This window comes from Alexandromys fortis, unplaced genomic scaffold, assembly GCF_014885135.2.
Source record: "Alexandromys fortis isolate MF-2015 unplaced genomic scaffold, M_Fortis_MF-2015_v1.1 scaffold_2_26212498_36691700, whole genome shotgun sequence".
Taxonomy (NCBI): Eukaryota; Metazoa; Chordata; class Mammalia; order Rodentia; family Cricetidae; genus Alexandromys; species Alexandromys fortis.
In genome coordinates, this window is record NW_026067931.1 from 9,239,037 (window position 1) to 9,255,680 (window position 16,644).

Here is a 16,644-nt window from a genome sequence, read left to right on the forward strand (position 1 = left end):
TGCTGCTCAGAAGACAGGTCAAACAGGAGGTCTGTGTCGCACAGAAAACTCTACAGCATTGGAATCCTGGTAGCAGATTTAAAGCTATTTTCAGCTGTGTAAAAGAAAGCTGAATGTTTTATAATTGGCTTTCAGGAACAGTAGTTATTTTTGCAAGATATACTGAACTTTTAGAGGTCTTATGATGGACATAGAAAAGACTAAAAATGTGTACTTTCAATCAACTTGAAACTAAACAAAAATCCCTTTGTTGTTCCAATGTTTACCCAAAGGATCTGGAGATCCTCCAACTCACAGAATGACAAGAGATTTAGTTTAACAAGGGCATTGCGCTTACACCAGAAGTGTATTAATGTAGTCAATCAAAGCTTCGTTTATTTTGATGTAATGTAGAAACAAACGAAGAGTAATAGTCCAGTGTGTTTTATAGCAAAGCATGAAACTATCGATTTTATACTATCATGGCTTATATAACACCCTAACTACTTTTTACATTATTGTGAGCTATGTAAAACTGTAACTAAAAATATCAAAAGTCATTGCACATGTCTTACTTTCTGTTATGCTTTAATTTTTACTTTTTATTTAGAAAGATTTATATACAATATATTTGAGCATATTATTTCCCCCTCTCCTAATCTTCCTGGGTGAGGTAACCCTAACCCCAAAAGACAAATATCACATTTTTTAAATGCAGATATTAGCTTTTTAGCTCTAGATGAGGGAGTTTCGATCAGAATAACCACAAACACAAAGATTACATAGCTAGTAAGAAATCTGGGGGAGAAAGAACTGCCAAGGAAAGAGAAGCAGAAAACAGTGCTATAAAGGGACTGGGGGGGGAGTGGAATCTATTACATATTTTAAATAAATTTATTTTTCAAAGGGAATGTGCTGTCACTTACAATTTTAATATTAGGAAATAGATTTTGTTTCAAAGATCATAGAGTAGAAACTTTATTTCCGATTATTCACATTAAAAATATCTATATTTCTTGGTGCAATAAATAAAACTGAAACATATAAGAGCAATACAATGATCTACAGAACTCAGGAACCAACGTAATAAATAGGTACATGAGTATTCTCTTTGCCTCGTAATGTCAGACTAATACTGAAGAGAAGTGTAAACTGGGAAGACACACAAAGTTGGCTTCGAAAGCTTTCCCTTTACAAACGAGAATGAGAAGAGGGAACTAATAAGGGAACTTTAAGTAACCACTGTACTGTTAAAGTCAAACAATCCTCCAAAGTCCCAAACATGTCACACAAGACAGAGAGCAGAATATACCCTGGAGACGCTCATGATTGCTATGTTTGTCAGTGCATGCTGAGTGAAGGAATCAGAGCTTACCTTTCTGCAGCTGGTAACCAGCGCCATCCTGTCTGTGATTCCAGGAAGTCCCAATGATATCCACTTCAGTAAGGGGACTGGGTGGAGACAGTGATCTTCATACTATATACAGTGTGATGGCTCTCGTGTGGTCAGAGATTTAGAGGAAGTTAGTGTTATAGTGACTATAAAAGTGTCCACATCATCATACAGATTTTAAAACCGAAGGCAACCCCAATAGTAATGAACTAAAGCAGCAAACATTGAGGCAATGGAAATGCCATAATTACTTGACAGAAATTTTGAAGCAGTCTTCATTGTGTCAGTGAGGAGTTGTAGCATTCTTATCACTAAACCCAAAGGTGGAAGAGTATCACCAATGCTAACAGAAAAAAAGACAATAAAATAGAAGAAACAACAGTTTTAGAGACCTAGGGTACTAAAATCAACCTAACATCCTTCTTCCCAAGTTTTATAAAGGCTGGAAGTACTCAATCAAATGGATGTAACATGGTAAATATGGCAAAATATATATCCATGGATCTTAATTCTATATGTGCATATATGTCAATAAGATGAGTTGCTTACAAAGAAAAGATAAACTCAAAGAAAATAAAGACTAACAGACATGATATTCAAATATGTGAAGCTTAAAAAATATCAAAAGAACTAAGGGGGAAATGCCTGAAACAGTAGCATTTCTTACTCCTATAGGAAAACTACATGGTGGATATTCTTTACTTTAAATCATGAAGGCCAGAGGATATGGTATGTTTAGAACTGATGAAAGGAGTTGGCAAGGAGAAAGAGGAATGTAAAATAGTAGTAAGTTCACCCTTAGAGCCCATGTCCCATCTTTTCACAGGATATTGACTCAACAACAGTGGCAGGTATGGAGCAAGAGTGAAATCCAAACAAAGAGTGTGTTTTTATACCCTGATGTTTGTGCCGCTCTTGCATCGTTTACCATGTCTTTTCTGTCTGGTCATTGCTGCAGCTTACGGAGTTCACAGCCAAGTAAGCCTGATGATGACCTTTCCTCTCTTGTACCATGCACAGCGTTTTCCAACATTGTCGATGCTGGTCAAGAAGGTGACACTCCAAAGTCAGCACTGAGAGATATCTCCGTGTTTTAAGACTCATATATATTGTATCTTTCTTTAGCCCTTGGGTCTCATTATCAAGTTTTTTAGGATACCCAATGGCATATTCTATTATCGAGAGACTACTCATTCATATTGTTGTTTTTTATTTACAACATCTAGAAAACCAGAAATATGTAATTTGTTTATAAACAAGTGGAACTAGAAAGAGACATTCTGATGGAGGTAATATAGACACTGAAAGACAAACTGACATGCTGTCTCTCTTTTGTGAATGTTAGTTTTGAATCTTCAGATATGTCTATTTCATTTGGAATACCTATAAAACACATGAAATTAGTAAGGAATCATGGAAGGCTACATTTCTTTTTCATATGTTTTAATTGAAATACAATTATATCACTTCTTCCCTTGTTTTATTACATACAGCCCCTTACAGCTACCCTCCTTTGAACTCCTTCCATATCCTTCACCCACTTTCAAGTTGATATCCTTTTTTGATTGATTTCATATGCACACTCACTCACATATATCAGAATCATAATTCTTATTGTCTCTGTGTATAGAGTTTCCAGACTGTCTGCTCTACATTTATCAACAAATAATAGGGCTCATCTCTAAGAAAGGTTAATCCTTCTTGTCTAGTGTATATTAGTTGTTTTTATTTGTTTTCCACACTTCTTCATAACATGTATATTGACATTGGCATTGTTCTGACTTTTTTATGTAGCTATTTCTAGGACACACTGTATCACAGAAGACTTCCTGGTATTCTCATTCTTATAATCAATCATTCTGCTTCCTCTCTTGTGATATTCCCTGCACTAAAGATGCAGGACCTGGAAGGCATTCAGATGTGAAGGCAAATGAAATCATGAAGTTTGTAGTAGACCACTTTCAAAGGAAGGGGGAAATACCACAAAGGAGAATAATGACACAGAATGTTAAATTCCCATGGAGGATGAAAGGACAAGATAAAGGCAGGAAAGTGGATGGGGAAACTAGCACTAAAGATCCTTGAAAGAATCATCTAGAAATATACTGATTACTGTATGTTTATATGCGTGTTTAAAAAAAGCATTATAAGAAGAGCTCATAGTTAAATTTGAGCAACCCTACAATGGAGCAGAAAAGCCCCTACTGAACATCGCAGACTAAGAAATAAAATTCTAGTACTAGGCAAAGGTTCTTTCCTTTGGAGCTGCTGGTTAACATGGTCCCAGAGACTCTGAAACATTGCAGACCTTGAACCTATTATCTTGTCTCCACTTTTGAGTGCTGAGGTTACAAGTGTGTGCTAGAGGAACTGGTGTATTTAGGTGGTGGCAGAGTTAGAGCCTATGGATTTGTACATGCAAGCAACTACTCTCCCAGATGATAGGCTTCATTTGGAGCTCTCCTCTTTCCAAATACACTTCTTAACTCCAAAATGCTAAACAGAAATGAGCATAGATTTTAAAAGTTTTAAAAATTCTTCTTTCATTAAATAATACAAAGCCTCAAGGTGAAACATAAAAGGTAACATACATGATGAAAAATTGAAATTTTTCTGAGTACATGACAAGTTGCATTTTTTTCTTCTAATAAGCACACATAAATGTTTTGTCCCATGAAAATACAGAAACCAGAATGAAGGAACTGACAAATAGGAGTGGAGAATGCTATTATTTTTCAGCCTCTTTGTACAGACATTTAATCTTAGTCTGTGAAAGGTTTAGCAGAATAATGAATCAGCCAGAGAAAGTTCATTATTCTTCTGATTTATTTGAGCTAACTTTGTGTGTTGACTAAGAGATAAGAAATTGAAGATACTTTGACAGTTCTGGGAATAGCTGCTTCAGTGATAACCAGAACAGTTCCCATAGACCTATAAAGCCTTTCTTAAATGGACAAACAAAAATTGAAAGTAAGAGATCTTTTGAATTGTGATATAATATATGGAGAAAGAATGGACTCAATTCTTAAACAGGGAGTTTATTAGCAACTATCAATATTTATTGTTTATTATAAGGTTTTACTAGATTTGTAAAAATCAAGATGGTAAGTCAGCATACATTTAAAAGCATGTATATTTGGAATATCAATTAAAGGAAATAATAATCTAACATGATGATAACATTTTTCTACCAGTAAAATTAACCCTTTCACAGTAATACTATAAAACTCTTTTTCATTTGACTTATTTTTTTTTGATTAAAGTGGAATTTATTCTTTGTCTCTAATTTCCATGTTGATGTGAGACTCTTCACTCTTGCTCATTTTTTCCCTCGAGCCAAGTACATGCAGTCACATGGTCTATTTATTAGTGTCACACAGAAATTAGTCATAATGAAGACCCCAAATGTCAACATATATCATGGTATTCCTGAATCAAACTCACAAGAATGGAGAGGTGGAAGAAGGTTCATTAGTTAAGAGCACTTGTTCTTGCAGAGGCCCTGAGTGAGTTCCACTCCTTGCATTGTTAGTTTTAGTTCGAGGGTATATAATGCTCTCTTCTGACCTCCACAGGAACTAACACATACATACATATATGTGTACATACGTACATACATGCATACATACAGAAAAAGAAAGAAACACTCATACACATAAAACAAATGAGATCCTGAAAATGTAAAAAAGAATCACAAGAATGGGAAGAACGAGAGAGAGAGAGAGATTCATAACATGAGAGAAAATGCGAGACACCTGTAGATATGAACAACACCAATGGGAAACAGGTTTTTCATGTACATCTGTAAGGATGATGTAAAGACAGAAATAATTTAAACTGTGCGTAAAAAGCCTAGGAACCACTTCAGGTCACATTCGGTGTTGTGATAGTATGAATCGTAGCAGCGGCACATGCACTGCGGAGCTCTAATAAGGTGTTATGGCTTTCTCTTGAAGGGAACAAGTCACCTCTTTCCCAGATGTCATCACACAGCATCTTGTTATTGCCACCCAGTTAGTTTATTCTGCTTACCAACAAACAGTGTGGTTTACCTCCATAGTACCGCTGTTATTTTTTACAATCACATGTTGTTTTAACAGGCACGTCCTGGGGCTCTGACAATTCTGTATTAAATGTTACTTTAGAAAAGCCATGTTTTATAATGTTGAGGTAGGTGAACACAATGTGTGTTTAATAATTTAGCTAAGGCAGTGCATTTTCAAATGGCAAATTCATAAAGCACCGTTTGCAAACCATACTTCTATTCTGATATTATTGGGCAGACTCAACTCTCCAAAGTCTGTTATTATAACAGATGTGAGGATAACAAATGCTACATGTATATCTACCTTTACCCAATATTGTGAAATTTTGTTTTAGAGATCATTTTGTGATTTTCTATATGCTCAGCATCGCATAGTATCTATAGCCACAATATACAGCAGGTGGTCAAATGACATTTACTACCTTATGTGAAATAAAAAAATAATAGTTGGGGTGCATGACACTTGCTTGATAATAAATGAATCAAAGCAACTGACATTTCAATAAATGACTTTCCAAATGGCATTCCAATAAGCTGATCTAAATAGTCAGAATTCATACTGAAAAAAAATCTACATTTTTGTCAATAGCATCATGACCTCAATCTCCTGGGCAGAAAGAAAACTAGTGTTAGATGCTACGTTGCCATCCATTCTCAATATGTCAGTAAGCTTTGTCGTACTTCCTTTTTGGTATTGGCTGAATTTGATCATTCCAAACTCCCACTTATTTTTTTGCTACATTATTCAATACAAATTTTACTCTTTTGTCTAAATATTTTGTAAGCTAAACATCATCTATAAGCTATTTTATGATCTTAGACAATTGCTATTAACTATTTCATAATTCATTCATTTTGCCAGAATAGAGAGTACGTAGAAATCATATATGTGTGTATATATATATGTGTATATATATATATATATATATATATATATATATACACACACACATGTGCAGTGCATGCATGCACAAATAAAATTACCTGAAATAAAACCTGCACTCTAATGAATTTAAGTAAGAAGTTTATGGAAATGTAGTATAATTTGTGAATTAACTGACAAAAGACATTCTATTTTTAATTTTTCCAGTCTTCAGAAACCTAAATCTTCTTAAAACATCATTTTGACCAGAGTCCATAACAGTTCAGCTAGTTTAGGCCCCTGGGGTGGATATTTAGACACTTCTGCATGTGGACTCTTCTCTGCTAATCCATTTATTTTCCACTCTACATTCGCTAGAAACACAAGCTTTTTTACCTGGGAGAATGAGCCCAAAGCTCTCTTCATAGTCTTTTTCATGTGTGCATTTTCTCCACTGTCCTTTTACCTACAATCTTGTTTCTGCTAATATTAAAAGGCTTACTCCTTTTCCACACAATATCCCGTGGTCCTGCTGGTGCAGTTTTATCCATTCTCAAAGCCTGAAATCACTCCTCAAAGTTTGCCTCCAGCATCATTAATCCATTTAGCTGTCAATTTATTCTTTATATTTTAAGTCTCTAAACACTTTATTATTTTTAAGTCAATGTACTCTTTATCATTTGTCCACCATGGTAAGATAGAATATTTGTAGCATGGTCAAAAATCTTTGAGATATTAATAATATAAGTATTTACCCTATAGTTAATTGTCACATAGTTTGAGGTATAGACATGACATTCCTCCCTACATTAATGAAACTTTATTAATGGAACTAAATAATTCCATCAAAATATTTGTAATTAAACTTCCTAGTATGTATCCTTCTTTCCAGCTTTCCAATTGAAAGATCAGCAAAGCCATATGAACACACTCCTGCAAAAGTGCCACCATTTGCAGTGACTTAGATGTCAATAAAAATTTTCCCCGTAGATTAACTAAGCTGTTGGGTATCTAATCATTTGTATATAGTTGAATGATTTCTCAGGAATAACTTACACTTTATAAGGTTATTTTCCCTTCTTGGTTATTTCTATACATGTTTTCCTGTGGGGACTAACCCTATTATTTCTATTGTGATATTTGCACAGAGTTTATCAAAATCTTTTCCTGAATACAAATTTTAGTTTATAGCAAAGAACATATTGGCATTATATTAAAATATAATAGTCTCACCGCTAAGCAAAATTAGTGATACTACTTGAAGTTAGAAAAGGTTTACCAAGTAGGATATGTGAGAGATGACTGTATATGAACGAAATCGGTATTTTTAATGATGAATATCATGCAAATTGTCATGAAATTCCATTTTTCATGGTTAAAGAATTTCTGTTAGCAAATATATTAATTACCCCACCTCTTTTAAAAATGTAAACATAACATGAAAAATTAGAACTTTAAAACTTATTATATAAATCATTAATTCTAACACTCTCACTGGTCTTTGTATCTAGTGTCCTTAATTCATTTGAATACTCTCACTATTTGTATATCCAGTGTCCTGTAAAAAGGGCTTATGTTTCTTTGCTCACAATTACTTAAACCTATAGGAATAGTACGCTGGATCAAAGACTTGAATGTGAAAACTGAAATTGATAGAATAGCGGTTCTCAACCTCTTGGTCGCGCCCCCTGTTTGGCGGACTGATCCTGTCAGAGGGTTTGCATATTAGATTCCTGCTTATCAGATATTTACCTAAAATTCATAACAGCAGCAAAATTATAGTTATGAAACAGCAATGAAACAATTTAATAGTTGAGGTCACCAGAGCTTGAGGAATTGTATTACAGGGGTTCAGCATTAGAAAGGTTGGGCAACACTGTTGTACAGGAATTTAGTTCTCAAAACAATTGAGATTTCCATGTGCCCCGGCTCATAATTAGCCTCAGTGATGGGCACTTTTTGCTAGCCTAGTCCATAATTCACACCTTTCCTCAGCCAGTTGGTTGGAATTTTCATGGGATTGTAGATGGAATTCAGCAACTGTCTCAAACCTGAGCATATTTTTTTCTATTTGGTTCTGAGAATTCTTCATTTTCTTCAGTGGCACAAGATTACCCCATGTAGAAACAGTTTCTTCAGTGTTTTCTCAAGAAAGATGTATGCTAGACTGATGTATTCAGCACAGGCATGTCACTTTTGTGAAGTTTCTGATGATTCTGCCAATTTCGGTTTCCTATGAACTACATAAAACACATGATACATTCATATGTCTAGTAGCTTGAAAATCCTTCATAATGATTGTATAATATAGGTAACCTTAAAATATGACTTAAGCCTCTTTCAATGATCCAATGAAGTTAACTACATTTGTATGAGAATTATGTTTTATTTTATATCTTCACTTTTATTATCATACAGTTGAACAGCTTTATTTTTCCAAGATCTAAATGACCTATACTGAGACAAAAAGTTAATTAAGGAATAATAAATATTAGTTAAAGAAAATTAACTGTGTATCAAAGGTTATTCTATTTTTTTTTAATTTTTAAAGTCTATTTCATAAAAATCATCATTCATATTCAAGCATGACCAGCTTGTCTTAGTTGTATAAAATTAGCTTTTAAAATGAACTTTTAGAAGAAGCATCCATATCTCTTCCTGGCAAATTATATGTGATCCTCTTTATTACTCTATGTAAGCATAACAAGACCATAGGCCAATTTCAACCAATTTGTAGAAACAATAAAATGGTCTAAAGTGTAATAGATATTTGCCAAGCAAAATCTGAAGAACTTAACTTACAGCATGTTCTCCACCCTCTAGTACAGTCATACCAGTGACCCAACTAATTGTGAGGCTGCCCAAGGTAGAGAATTGGGACTATTCGGAGCTATTATCTAGATGTTTGTGAGTTTGAACCCAGGTAAAAGTTTACCAGAATAAATTTGTTTTTCTCACCTAAAAATAAGGGCACATAAGAGATTGGAAACTCAGATGAAATTTGCCCAATTCAAGGAAGGGGGTATCTATGTTGCTATTTGAAGGAAAGAAGTGACCTTTGGTCATGAACTACAGTGATTTGGTTGGATAAACTTCAAAATTCAAACCAATCATTATTTCAAGACAGCTCCAGAAATAATTTTAAAAGAAACATGAAGTATATGGCAGAGGTAAGAAGTTTGAGTTGCTGATGAAAACCAAAGTGTTTTGATCCCCAAATTCAGGTAACTGTTATTCCTCTAGTGAAATACATAGTCACATCTGTGAAGGGTGAGCAAATAAAGTCACTCTTCACAATAATTATTACTAAATATGAAATTTGAGATTTGTTCAGTACAGCAGTATGAAGGAAATCTTTAGGAAATTTGAATTAATTTCACCTTCAAACTGATGCTTACTTTCAGAACATGCTTGTAGGTGAGGAATTTCAAAGACCGTGGATAAAGCTTGCCATGAATTTTCTAGGACTAGCATCTTGCATATTCCCAAACATATGACTTCTGGAAAGGGGAAGATACTGTTATATAAAATATTAAGATAGTTATAAATAGAGACAAAAAGAATATCCCATCTTTTATCTCTTATAGCAAAGTTGTCACTTTTTGTGTGTGGATGCTCATGTGACAGAGGAGAGATATCAGTGGCCCTGAAAAACCATAACATTATGGGAGATGTTTTGCTAGTTTAAATTGAAATATAAATATTTAACAGGCCTATCACTGAACAGTCATTGAAGAAGACAGCAGTGGGGGTTGTTTAGAAACAAGAAATAAGTGTTGAAGCACTAGAAAAAATAATCTTTATTCTCAAAGAAAAGTACTTCCGAAAAATCTTTATTGCACTAAGAGATATAATATATTTTTAGGATTTAAATATAATTAAGAAACAAGTCTCCTTTCAGCTATGTTCACAAGTTTTATATCCTGGTATCTATTACTGCTTGTGCCTTTCCTGTGTCCTAACTGCATAAGTCCTTCTGTCCCTTTCTCTCTCAGGTCTTCTGTATTTTTCTATCTATAACTACGGCTCCATTAGGGGTGTAGAACTGAATCACCTGAGGGAAAAATATTTTCATTAGTGATGCAGAAAAACCCACCCCCTCCATTCTCTATCTTCATCTGGTCCCACGTTCTATTTTGTCCTAATGTCTTTTCTTTTCCTGTCTAAATAGGTCATGTTGAACTAGGTTTCCCTTCTCAATATCATATTTTGAACTTGTAGTCATGTTAGGTATGTTCTCAAGGTCAAATAAAGATATATTTTAGATAGACAGGTCATCTTTAAACACTTCAGAGATCTACAAAAAAATGGCATTTAAGATGTTTTAATAACATAGGCTCTTGTTTATGAAAAGGAGACATCTCTGCTCCTGACAGCACCAATATATTTCAGAGAAGATAATGGGCATCAAAGAAACTCCACAAGGAGTTTACTTTCTTTGTGGCAAAAATATGTCACTCAGCAAGAAAATGTCCCTACCTCGACAACTGACAGTAAGCAGTCCTAATTAGACAAGCAGGACACAAAAGAAAGTGATTTCCAAACATTGTCAAGACATGGGAGGGACCGTCCTTCAGAATGTCCTGCATCACAGAGAAGTCTGTTGGATATGCTAGACCTGTGGCAAAGATGGATGCCCCAATATAACAGAGAAACTTTGAGTGACTGTCCAGGCAGCCAGATGTTTCTGTCACTACTCATATTTTTTGGAAGTTACTCGCTTGCACTTCCTGCCTATTTAGTTAATATTATTTTCTTATGTGTCTCTGAGGGAGTTGAATACTAGATTTTTATAGGTTAATTTTCTTTGTTTAACTGGCACAGAAAACAAGTTACTATAGAAAGTAAATTAAGTACAAGACTTTGGACTCACCAAGACAGATGGATATGGAGTATTTTCTCTGAGTTTGTCAAATGCAAATGGCCTAGACCTTGATGAATTTATTACCTGTATATATTAAATATATTTATTGTACTTATTGTATATAGTTTTTCTTATATTTGTTAAAGCCTTTTTAATTTTAGACATAAAGGGGAAATGTAGTGGCATTTCATTTGCATTTAATAAATAAAGCTTACCTGGAGATCAGAGAATAACACAGTCCCACTGTTCAGCTGTACAGACCAGGCAACAATGACACATACCTTTAATCCAAGTAACCACAATGACATGCACCTTTAATCACCATAGCAACACTATGAGAAAGGAATGCCTTTAATCCCAGTGGTACACATCTTTAATCCCAGTTTAAAGAGGAATATAAGATGGTAGGAGGCAGCTCTCAAAAAAGTCTCATTCTAAGGAGTCCTGGAGGCAGGATCATCATTTTCTGACTGAGGTTGAAGTAAGAGCCAGTGACGGGCTGCTTTGCTTTTCTGATCTTCAGGTTGAAACCCAATATCTGTATCTGAGTTTTTATTAATCATGCTACAATTCATGCTTTACTATCGTGTTTTCATTTTTGAAAGTTTTTCTAATTTATCTTCAAGTTTCTGATGAATGGTGGCAATCTGATGTGACTAGGAATTGTAACCTCATGCCCTGGAAGCTGCTCTGCATGCCAGAGTCAGGTTCACTAGCAGCCTCTAAAGTGCTGGCATTATGTTACCTTCTAATGACTGCCAACAACAAGCTGTGTGGGAGGGATAACTGTAAACACTTGCACCCACCCTCTCTCTCCAGGAAGACCTGGGCAGATCTAGCTATCACCGCTGAGCAGGTGTGCCCTTCCTTTTATTCTTTTGTAACTGCTTATTACTCAGCTACTTGCACCATCAGCTGGAATCAGATATGGAGAAAATTTTGAGAATATCTTTGAAGAATGCATATGTGGAATGTCTCTATCAGAATTTATTGATTAGTGAGTTCATTTGAAGGAATTTTGTTTGGGGCAGTTCAGAGAATAAAGTTGTTTGCTGCCTAGACAGACACCCTGAGTTCCATCATCAGAAAACACATGGTGAAAGAAGAGAACCAGCTCTACAAGGGATACTCTTATGTCTACATCTGTATAATGATATGCATACATGTATTCCCCTGCACACAAAGCCTTATATATATGGATAAATATGTACATGCATACATGCATAAAATAAGAAAAAAATGTTTTAAATAATAGACATATCACCTAAACAATAAATTAAACAATAAATTAACAATTAAAAAAATTTAAAAATATTTTACTCAATATTTTTTAACTAGGAGAATATGGTAACAATTAAAACTTATTGCATTAGTCATGTCTACAGGGTCACTAACAATTCTAGGCAAAGATTAAGAGAACAAAGCCCCTCACTTTATTAGAATGTGGTAAATGGCATTCACTTCTGATCTGTAATTGTTTGAAGAGTAACCACTTGATTCAGGAAGTACGCTATCATATATTAACCCAAGAAATATAAGATACCATTTCAAGAACAGTAATGACATGAAAATGTGAAGGTGTCATTCCTCACTGTGCAACAAATAAACCATCTAACAACTGGAAAACATAAAAATGATGTTTTATGCTTGTATAATGAGTTATTATTCAGCATTATTATAAAGAAATGGAATATGAATGCATGCTGCTTCTTGGATGAATAGCAAAATACTGTAGAATTGAAAAACTGTACAGTGAATTTATAGAACTAATACCAAATACACAAGACATAAATTGGTGAGTGCCTGGGAATGTAGCTGGAAACATTCTGTAAATGTTCTGTTGGGCACAAGACAACATACAAAAATAAGTGATCATCTAAAAATTGCTATGAAGGTAGTAAGTTACACAACTCAATATATTTACTAAAAATCATGCAGTATCTACACTGGGCAAATTTATTGGCATGGAAAATACATTCCCTTATACTTGCTAAATTTACTGTTATAAATGTTTCAAAAGTAAAAGAAAGCTGACTATGAATTAATTAGTAACATAAACATATCTTTTCAAGATAGCACCTTGGAAGATACTTTAAATCCATGTGAGAAGCCAACTGCAGTTGTCTTTAGTCAATAAAGTGCCCTTGACAGCCAATATTCAAGCATGTATACATTTAAGATAGCAAAATAGAGGAATAATCATTCTTTCAAAGTAGGCAGCAAACCTTCAGCATTTGTCCTTTTTACTCTTCTTCTTACTTGTTCTGTCTGTCAGAAACTAAGAGGGCAAGAAATTTTCATAACATTTCAAGCCCTTTTAACATGAGATATCATCCTAAGTGCTTGAAATAAAATAACAAATGAATAGGAATAATCCATTCTCAAAACATATTGTTTTATTAGCTGTCTACTGACAATAAATAGATGTATGACAAAAAGAGCGGAATGTCAGGCACTTATTACCAATGTGCAAGTCAAATAGTAAAATGTCACTGAAAACCAAAGGCCATATTGCTTTGTCCTGCATGGTTAGAAATAATCTGTGTGAGAACTTAATATTAGAATTGGAGAGCTATTGAAAAGAAAAGAAAAATACTGGTTAAGATTTAAAAAAAATGTAGACATTATTTAAAGGAAATAAATTTATTATAGTATGCCAAAGTTCCTTAGACTGGAGAATGGGAGGAGGATGGGAGCATTTTAAGACACTGAATATATGCTTTCCTGAACACAGAACAACATATTGAACAAGATGTTAGAAATGTGACTGTCAGATTTTACCCATTCACTGTTTGAGAAGTCAATAAAACTTAAAGAAATCTTTTGAATCCAAAGAGACTTTTATCATTTACTATGACATCATCATATGAGATAATAACAAAGAGATTTTTAAAAGGGTTTTGGATTTGTTTCAGAAGGGGTGTATATATTCACTAGAGAGGTAGGTAAATAGATGATAGATAGATTGACGGATAAGTAAAGGTCCCATTCTTTTATTATTACATGTAAAAATATTGCCTCAAGTAAAGGTAAGGAGGCTACAATGAGGGCCATCCCACCACAGCAGGGTTTGCCATCTTTTAAAAACAGGCTTTCATGGGTTGCTCATGACATTCAGGCTGAAGGAACAAACTTGTTCTACATTCTGTGAGGTGCCATGTCTGCTTCTCTACAGATGTGCTTACCATAACAGTTTCGGCACTCGTGCCAGAGGTTATCATACTCCTTTCAAAACAATAATCCAGATATGCTTTTTTTTTTGTTTTCTATTTGCCGTGCTCTGCATTCTTGGCCCTCTTACCTCATAGATTTCTGTCAAATAGGAACTCTTTTCCTAACGTGTGATGGATGAGTAAATGAATGAATATATGGGCCAGCCCATAACATCAATCATGCCGCTAGTCAATTGGAAATTATCTTTCTGTGTGAAAGGAAGGAAGAATGGGATGTTTCCTCGGGGGAAAAAATGAATATGCAATGTTCTCAGTTACACTCAATTCCCACAATTGCCTCTTGTGTTCCATGAGAAGGAAAATGACTGGTAGAATTTTGTTCTGTCACGAATTCATGCCAGCTTATTTACACATTAATTACTTTAATCCCTTTTACAGTTTATCTCTATTTATTTCAAACAAGTAAACCAATTACAAGCACATACATTTTAGAGAGCTCGGGCATTCATGATATTTCCGACCTACTTCTACTTTCAAAAAGTCAAATCTAGAAAAGATAATTCTTAGGTCCAACAATTAAAAAGAAACCATTTTTAATGTCCACTTTACTGTAGGTTCTTTCACACACATTAATAACAATTCTAACTAAAGATTAAGAAGAAAAAGAGACAACTTTAAATAAAAAAGGAAAAAATAATGAAACGATTACTAATTTGAATATCTAGCTATTAAATTAGGCTTGTGAAAAATCTCTAGTAAGAGTGGAAATGATCTAGTGAAACAGTCAATGCTAAAAATAAAATAATATCATGATCTATTAACTTTACAGCGCATCTCTTACAATTTTTAGTTAGGCTGTGAAAGATCATTATTATAAATACTCTGAGGTGCATAAAGGCAACACTCCTTTTTATATAATCAATAAACCTTTCCATCATTTCTAATACTTGAGATAATTTATTCATAGAGTATCAACAAAGGAGTGCAATCATAAAATTGGTTTTAAAAAACATTTTCATCATTTAGACTCAATGTTGCATTTTATTTTGAACGTTAAAATTCTAATGCCTTGATTACTTAATATATTTGAACACACACAGAAAGATGTTTTTTAAGTTACTTGTCTGATTTCTATGCTTCAACTCTGAAAACTTCATCGTACTGTATTGTCCTAGAAATGGAGACAAATGAAGGACAAGCTAATAAATAATCTAATAGCCAGAAGTAATAAAACAATAGAGTTCTCTAGACTAACAAAATCTTCATGGGCAGGGGAAGATTCATTCATTCATAACCCTTGCCCAAACCTGGAATATCAGCGGAAGAGCTCATGGGTTAAGGTGTGGTAAGAGAGTGGGAGACTCCGATTCCAGGACACAAGACCAGATACAACATTCAGAGTCTCTGGTATCCACACATCTTTCAATTGCAGGCAGGCTGTTGCTCACCATTTACTAACCTTGTGCTAATATTAATAGTTGTTTGGTGTAGTTGATAACAAGCATAAAAGAATAGTTGTGTTATTTAGTATTAAATAGGTACACACACACAGGGTGGGGAGAGGGAGGAAGAGAGAGAGAATGGTTACTTAGTCCCATTAATACTGTTACCATTTGAATTAATTACACGTTAGTCCTGACATGTGTCTTTCAGGATAGATATTACCTAGGAAATATAGGAGATCTCTCTTCTACCTTTTTTAATTGGCATTTTTCATCAACTTACCTGGTAGTAAGCTTCCATATAGTTTTTAAGTTCCTCTTCATTTTGGTTAAGTGACCATCACGTTCTATCTGCAGTCATTTTCGTATCCCATTCCTGCTTGTACTTTCCCATCCACAGAATTCCACCTGTCTAATTTCATGTCATCTCTATTCTACCATCCTTCCTTTCTTAAGACATTTCCCACTCCAATGCCTCCTTTCTAGTTCCTTGACTTCTGTAGGTATTCAGAGTTAAACATCCAGATCTAAAGATTCTGAGTTAAGATCTACATTTCAGAGCAAACATACAGTGTGCCTTTCTTTTTTGGGGTGGGGAGACTTAGTGTAATTTTTTCTAGGCCCATCCAGTTACCAGTGAAACCCACAATTTCATTTTTTCTTTACAATGGAATAAAATTCTATTGTGGATAGGTACCAAATTTTTGTTGTCCATTCATGAGATGATAGACAGCTAGACTGATTATATTTCCCTAGCTATTGCAAATGCAGCACGAAGGTACATGTCTAAGCAAGGAAATGGAGACACTTATAGCTGCTTAATAAGCTAAAGAAGTAACAATTGAGTATTCATTCCTAAACTGTCCACTTTCATCATACTTTAAAA